A 7,409-nucleotide genomic window follows, 5' to 3' on the forward strand; every position below is an offset into this window, starting at 1 on the left:
TATTATTATTGTTAATCTGCAACCACAGAGTGGCATACAATTAACAGAGAACAATTATTTTGTACAAGCTGAATCACAGACAATAGAAGATGGAAAAAATACCACCACTGTCTCTAATTTGTGCTGGGCACCAATAAAAGCTGCTTTAAATTTCTGTGCTAATGTAAACCCCCATCCTCTGCCAGGCAAGGTGAGTGGGTACTGAAGACACCATGAAGGACAGGGCCAGCTCTCTAAAAACACACTAGACAGTATGTTAATTTTACAAAAATGGAAAACACTGCACAGTGCCCAGTTTAAAAACGAATCACGTGGCCTTAAATTTCACTTTTTCCCCCTTTAAAATCAGTCGTGCAATGGGGAGTTAAATACTCTGAAACAAGAAAAAACTGCCCTGGAACCTCCTTATTTATCATCATTGTTTCTTCTTCATCATCTTCATCTTTCACTATCATCTTTCTGATCCTTTTGGCCTTCCTTCCTTCCTTCCTTCCTTCTTCCTTCCTTCCTTCCTTCCTTCCTTCCTTCCTTCCTTCCTTCCTTCCTTCCTTCCTTCCTTTCTTTCTTTCTTTCCTTTAGAGAAGGCTCTTTTGTGAGCATTTTTAAAAATTCTGAAAAGTTGATTGAAGTATCTGGAGACTTTTTCTTTTTCTCCTTCTGGCAAGTTTCCAGAAAGGAAGAGAAAGAGTGAGAGAGGGAGGGAGGGAGGAAAGGATGTAGTCTCCCACACCATATGCCTTTTCATTCTGCTGACAATGTTCTTTGCTGAGCAGAAGCTTTTTAGTTCGATATAGTCCCGCTTGTTTATTTTTGCTTTTGTTATCTTTTCGTTCGGTGCCCATGTATATATGGTCAATTAATTTTTGACAAAGGAGACAAGAACATACAAGGAAGGAAGAGAGGGAGCGGGGAAAGAAAAGGAAAAGAAAGGAAAGGAAAGGGAAAAAGCACGGGACGCCATGTTGCCTCTTAGCTCCTGGAGATCTCCTTTGCCCATGTGTCTCTGTCTAGGGAACTTTTCCTCCATGAGGCACCCACACTGCCCATTTCTCTCTCATTTACAGTGATGCTGTCTCTGAAGCTCAGTGTCTTGTGATGGCTGTCATTCTTTCTGACTTAAAAAAAATTGTTCAGTGAGAAAGTCTTATTGTTTCCTTCTGCCGGCCAAGAAAAGATGTATTTTTCTATGTCTCTACCTGACTCTGCCAATCTGAGGTCCTCTGTGGACTGTGCTGGAGGGAATCTCTGATTACTTTTCTCTCACAGTGTTTCTTCTCAGAGGCAGGCACAGAGGTAGGCACAGAGTAGCCTTCACTGGCTTCTCCCAGGGCAGTGCTTCCTTTGATGGCATCTCTGCCTCCTTACCTGTTTTTTTTTTTCCTAACTCTTAGACCTGTTACATCCCCTTAGACACCAGAATAAAGCGTCAATATTAGCACAGTATTCCTGTTAGGAAGGTTGGGTGGAGAGAACATGGTTTTGCCACTTTTTAGAAATGTAATCTTGCTCAAGCAAACTTTCTAACCTTTGTTTAATCGTTAGTAATAGGGATTTAATAATCACATCAGTCTATTTCACTGGTTTCAGTAACTTTATAAATGAAATAATTTTTGTGAAGCTATATTTTAACCTGCAATGTCAGTTAAAGGTGTTAGGTGTTACAATTGTTATTATTCCTAAATTATAATCTCTCTAGAGAGAGAGATTTGTAGAAATACTTCTTAGCTAGTAGCCTGACTTCAAAAAAACAAAAGAGGATATTTAATTGATCTTTTGTCATGTGATGAAGCATCCTAAAACAGGGCTCAGCAAACTACAGCCCATGGACCGATTGCCAGTTTTTTAAAATTAGTTTTATGGCAACAGAGTCGTGCTCATTCATTTACATATTGCTTGTGTCTACTTTGAGTAACAAGGGCAGAGCTGACTAGTTATGACAGAGATGGTATGTCCCACAAGCCTAAAATATTTACTATCTGGCCCTTGAAGAAAAAGTTTGCCCGCCTGGAGCTTAAAACAATGACTTATTACTTCTCACAATCCTATGTGTTGGCAAACTGGGCATTTCTTCTGCTGGTCTCACTTGAGATCACGCAAAAAGCTTCAGTCTTCTGACAGCGTGCCTGGAGCTGAGGGTCTAAGATGGGTTTACTCAAGTGTCCAGCCGTTGGCTGCCAGCTGGGCTATCTTCCTTCCCCCTATACTTGGCCTGTCCTCCTCCAGGAGGGTGGGTTGGGCTATTTCACAGTGTGGTGGTCTTGGAAGTCTAAGAAGGCAAGAACAGACATGCAAGGCCGCTCAAGGCCTTGTCCCTGGAACTCATACTGTGGCATTTTCATTGTATTCTCGTGTTCAAAGCAAGTCACTGGGCCAACCAGATTCAAGGGGCGGAGAAAGAAACAGCACTTCTCGATGGAGACGCAGGAACATCCAGTTCCACAGGTGTGGACATAAACCAGAGCGTTTCACTGGGGACCATTATTAGTACGATCTTCCACAGGCGACTCACTGTATGTGAGCTGTTTCCACGTCGCCTAGAATCGGTCTGTGTTTTGCGGAAACCGAATTTTGCGGGATTATGTTGGCGAGAACGATCCTGATGCCACCATTATGTAAAATTTTGTGGTGTTCTGTTTCGCCGGCAGCTTTTCTTAGTGACACTAAAGATCGAGGCCCTCCAGCACAGCCACAGACCTGGAGAAGTGCCGAGAAGTTCCCCTTTGGGCAGACCCATTACCTGAAAGCATTTGAGAAACCCCCGCAGGTGCGCACACAGGCTCTGCGAGACTTTGAGAAGGTAAGTAACATGGGTGGGTTATTGTTGTCCCAGGTGGAAGGCCTACCACGGGAGAGTGACGTCCTACACAAGTACCACCCTCGGCTTAGTCCGGATTGTGGCCATGCTTACCTTCATGGTGTCCCTTTTAAGAGCATTCGTCCCGATAAGCCTCTGGACGGTAAGCTACGTGCTGAGTGCCGTGGCGTGTGGGCCATTGCCTCTGCCAGCGCTCCGCCTTCCCATTTCTACCCCTGTTGCTTCTGAGATCAATTCAGGACGTTTAAATGGCACCCTGAGAGTCTAAAGCTGGACTATAATAAGCCCAGGGGACCTAGCCCAGACGGCGGGCGTATTCTCCGTAGCTGGCTTGGAGCACTCTGCGTAGCTGGGTACTGTCTGCAGCATGAGGTGCCTCAGCCACAGTCATTTGCTTCTCAACAGGAATCTGTCATCAGTGTTGAAAATGGTTCAACTCTTTCTCTTTAAATGTTTTGGACAGCTTTATTCATGATAGCCCGAAATTAGGGGAAAAAAAAAAAGGAAAAAAAAAAACCCAGATGCCTGTCAACAGGAGAAGGGAGAAACTTTTGTGTCGTTTTCGTATAGTTGAAAACTACTTAGCGGTAAGAGGAAGAACTAATGGTTCATATGCACGGATGATCCTCGCAGGCAAAAGAAGCTAGACACAAAGCATGTGCCGTGCGAGCCCATGGCCGGACGCACGGCGTGTGCACGAGGTGGCGACCTGTGTGCTCATGTGAGTGCTCACCGGTAGACGAGGCACCAACTAGCCAAGCAGCAAAGCAGCTGGGACATTAGCTCCCTATGGCAACCGACGCGATAGGCACAAGGTGCAGAGGTGGGGGCTTCCACTCCCCGGGACTCTCAGAGCTACTGCCCCCTCCGAGTGTCCATCCCGGCAGCAGCAGAGGCCACCGCTCTATTGGCGGGACACGCTTCTGCACTCGGTAGCAAGCTGACCACACGGGGACGCCTCCTGGAACAGCCAGTGCTTCGCTCTCACAGGATGAGACTCCTCCTCCGGGTGTGAGTCTGCCTTTCCTGCCGAAGGCTGCAGGCAGCACCCCGGTCTGGGGGCTCACAGAGCACCTGTCCCGCTGGCTCGGATTCCAGCCAGGAGAGCACGCGGCCCGGGCATCCGCTTCCCAGCTGAGGAGGGGCGGGGTGGGCCCCTGACTGCGAGGTGCACTGGCCATGTCGCATGTCACACTGTAGAATGTTGGCGTGGCCTGTGGAGGGTGTAGCTGAAGCATCAGCCTGGAGGCGGTGCTCTATGAGGGTGGGGCCACCCTCCGGGGTGCAGGACCTGCACCAGATCAGAAACCTGGGGTTCGGGGACCAGGGAGCAGCTCCACGCGACATCATTCCCTTATCCTCAGATACGGCCAAGAGCCGAATTACTGATAATGTCACACGCGTCCCCAGCCTCCTGGGCCCTGGATTGATCCCAGGAAGGCTGCTCAGTGGAATCCATCTACTGGCATTGACATGGCCTGGAGAGAGCACCCAAGATGTCTCACACCCCTGTGGGCTCAAAAAAAGAACAGCTCTCTGGTACCCAGTGGGTGCTACCCGGGGACCGGCCACCAGGAGTACTGTGTAAATACGCCCGAGACATGTGGGTTTCTTTCATTCTTGGATCGATAGCTTTTGACATAAAATTATAAAATTCCATTTTCAAAAAAGGGTTAATAAAGCAGTATCTACATGGGTTTACCCTGTCCTCCCTCAATTTGTAAATAGAAATGTTTCACTAGGACCTAATATACATCCTGCTAGATATTCCTGTGGACGAAGAAGATGCTCCACATCACACGTGCCTGAGAATCAAACAGCCTGTTCTCGGTTTGGCTTTGTTATTGCCTGTTGTTGTCATGGATACTGCGTGTGCATGTGTATGTGTGTGTTAAAGGCAGAGAGTGTGCAGGAATATTAAGTGACGATTGAAGACTAAACCTCTGCGTAGCTGTGTTGGGCTGGTGGTGGGAGTGGGGGTGCTAACACCCCAACCCCTTCATCATTTTTCACCTTTTGATTCTGCTTCGGTGTAGAAAGGGTGAGCGGGGCTGCAGCACCCCTCAGAGCTGTGTGGGTATTCTCCGAAAGCCAGCCTGCTCGCGTGTTCCTTTTGGAGGTGATTTGGAACACAGAAGTGAGGGATGTCACCTCCACTGAAAGGTGAATGGCTGGATGCTGCGGGGAGAGGGAAAATAAAGGGCTGAGTTGGGTGACCACCAGAGGCGACCTGACTTCCAGGTCCTTGTCTCTTGGCATCCAGGTCCGATATCCCTGGCTCATCTTTACTTCTCAGAGCTGAGAACCACTGGCAGAAACCAAGCTAGGAGACAGAGGAAGGGCCAGTAGAGATGTTTGAAATCTCTCTCTCTCTCCTGTGTGTCAAGTAATAATTCAATCACAACCAGGCAGCTTTCGTGTCAGGGCTCAGAAATTGTGACTTTTCCAGGGTCATGGAGTTTACCTGCCATGGTCATAAATCCTAACAGGCTATCAGGTCAGAAAGGGTGTTTCATCTAAGCGATGTTGAGAAAAACTCCTTCCTATGTGTTTTCTCACTGAGTACGGTCCCACCCCGCCCCCAGCAGCTCTGAGATGGCAGAGACTAGAGCAGCACATGGGTAATAACTAACTAGAGTATCTCGATCAATGTTTAAGGTACTGTTTTAAGTATGTGCAGTATTATTTAATGTTCACAACACCCTGGGAGGAAAGCATGGTTATCACCCCGGTTTACAAATGAGGGAATGAAGGCACCAAGAGGAGCAAAGGAACTTACCCAATGCCTTATAACGCGGGCCTGAAAACACTCATCAGTTTTGTGACCTAAAATAGTAGCACTTTCTCCATTAGGGAGCTCAGCCAGTGACAGTCGGGTAGGGAGGGGCGGGAACCATTCGCTTCCTCCAGGTAGACCGGAAATCTACTTGGCTCTCCACATAGTCTTATCACATGTGTTTTGCTCCACGAATTCTGAATTGCTTGCAATCCAAAGCTGTTTCATACTTCCAGTAGAGAGAGAACACCTTTCCTCTCCTGTTCTGGGCCTGGTTAACGCCTCCCCATCCTTCAAGTTTCAGCTCGGGTGCCATTTTCTTTTCTTTTCTTTTTTTTTTAAGATGCTTTCCTTGACTCTCCCATCTCAGAGTATTCTCTCTGACTCTAAGCTCTTCAAGGGCAGGAAACAGCTGTGCTCATTCTTTTCTAGTCTCTGGAATCTAGCATAATGCCAGTACATAGTACATGCTCAGTAAACATGCACCGAGTAGCTAAACCTACTGGATTTGGATTTCCTTGGCCTCGTCTCCTCCAGCCGCTTCTGTTGGGTTGGTGTCCCCCGGCCTGTGCTCGGGATCCGCTGACTGTATTCACCATAAGTTGAATGGTCGGTTCCAAGGAGGATGTTGGTGTATTAATTCATTGGTTAGGATAGGAAGCTAGGAAGTCAAGAAAAGTATATTTGTTTTTAACAGCGAGTTTAAAAGAAGACCATTTTTCCACCTAAACAGGCAAAGTAAGAGAAAGAAGCAGAGACCTTTTGAAATATTTGGTAGGGCTTATTAACATCATAAGAATATCTAGTAATAACAAATACTACTCGAGTATTTATCATGTATATATACTAGGTACTTTTCGAGATACTCAATGTATTTTATTTCAGCTCTTTTTTTCAGTTCATTTTCCTGACTTAGGCGATAGGTATTATTACATCCATTAGACCAGTGATGAGACCAAGGCTCGAATAACTTACCTAGAGCTCTACAGGTTTCAGGTGACAGAACCGAAGTAACTCCAGGGATTTCCAGGGTCTTGGGGAAGCGAGAGGGCTGTGCCGAGGTTTGCGCTGGTGGAAAGTACGCACACGGCTTTATACTTAGGATGAAAACGGCAGATGCTACAGAAAGGCTATGGTTGGGGGCGGGGTGTCTGTGGCCCTAAGGTCCAGAGGGGGCCCCCACCGCGCTCTCCTGTTTACACATTTTCTAATAATGTTCTTTTCAATGTGAAAAGGCCAGCAAACCCAGCTGCAATGTTTGCCTAATTACAGTCCGAAGCCAGCTTTCCTGGTAGCTGAATGCAGCCACAGTGAGTCAGCCTGGGGAGGCCCCACCCATCCTGGCAGATTTTTCCACTTGGATTTTGAAGTCGATGGGGGAAAAAACATTTCTAAAAGGGACTTTCCCACCTTCATGGAGATCTGAGTTAACCACGGTCTGCGTGTCCCATTCTGGTTTAGGTGCGTCTGGATCACTGCTGCCTTTAGGTCCAGCAATTTCGGTGTTTCTTGCACATTTCTCTGTAATTACAGCCTTGGGAAAGGATACTACCAGTGAACTGCATTTTTGGTTTTTTTTTTTTAATGGCATCTATGCTCCCAAAACCACGGTGCCCCAAGCCTACTGGTTTTGTTTCCACTGGTGTTTTGAGACATTCGAAAAGTTATCAGGTGGGAAGGGAAGCGGGGAAACCCTTCTTTCAGAATCATAAGCACAGACGTTTCTTCTTTTCGGAGTCATTCCGCAGAACTTCAGCAGCGTCTTCATTCCTAAGCCACGTTGCCAGATACGTATCAATCATTTTTTTTTTTTTTTTT

The sequence above is a fragment of the Pteropus alecto genome, unplaced genomic scaffold, assembly GCF_000325575.1.
Source record: "Pteropus alecto unplaced genomic scaffold, ASM32557v1 scaffold106, whole genome shotgun sequence".
NCBI lineage: Eukaryota > Metazoa > Chordata > Mammalia > Chiroptera > Pteropodidae > Pteropus > Pteropus alecto.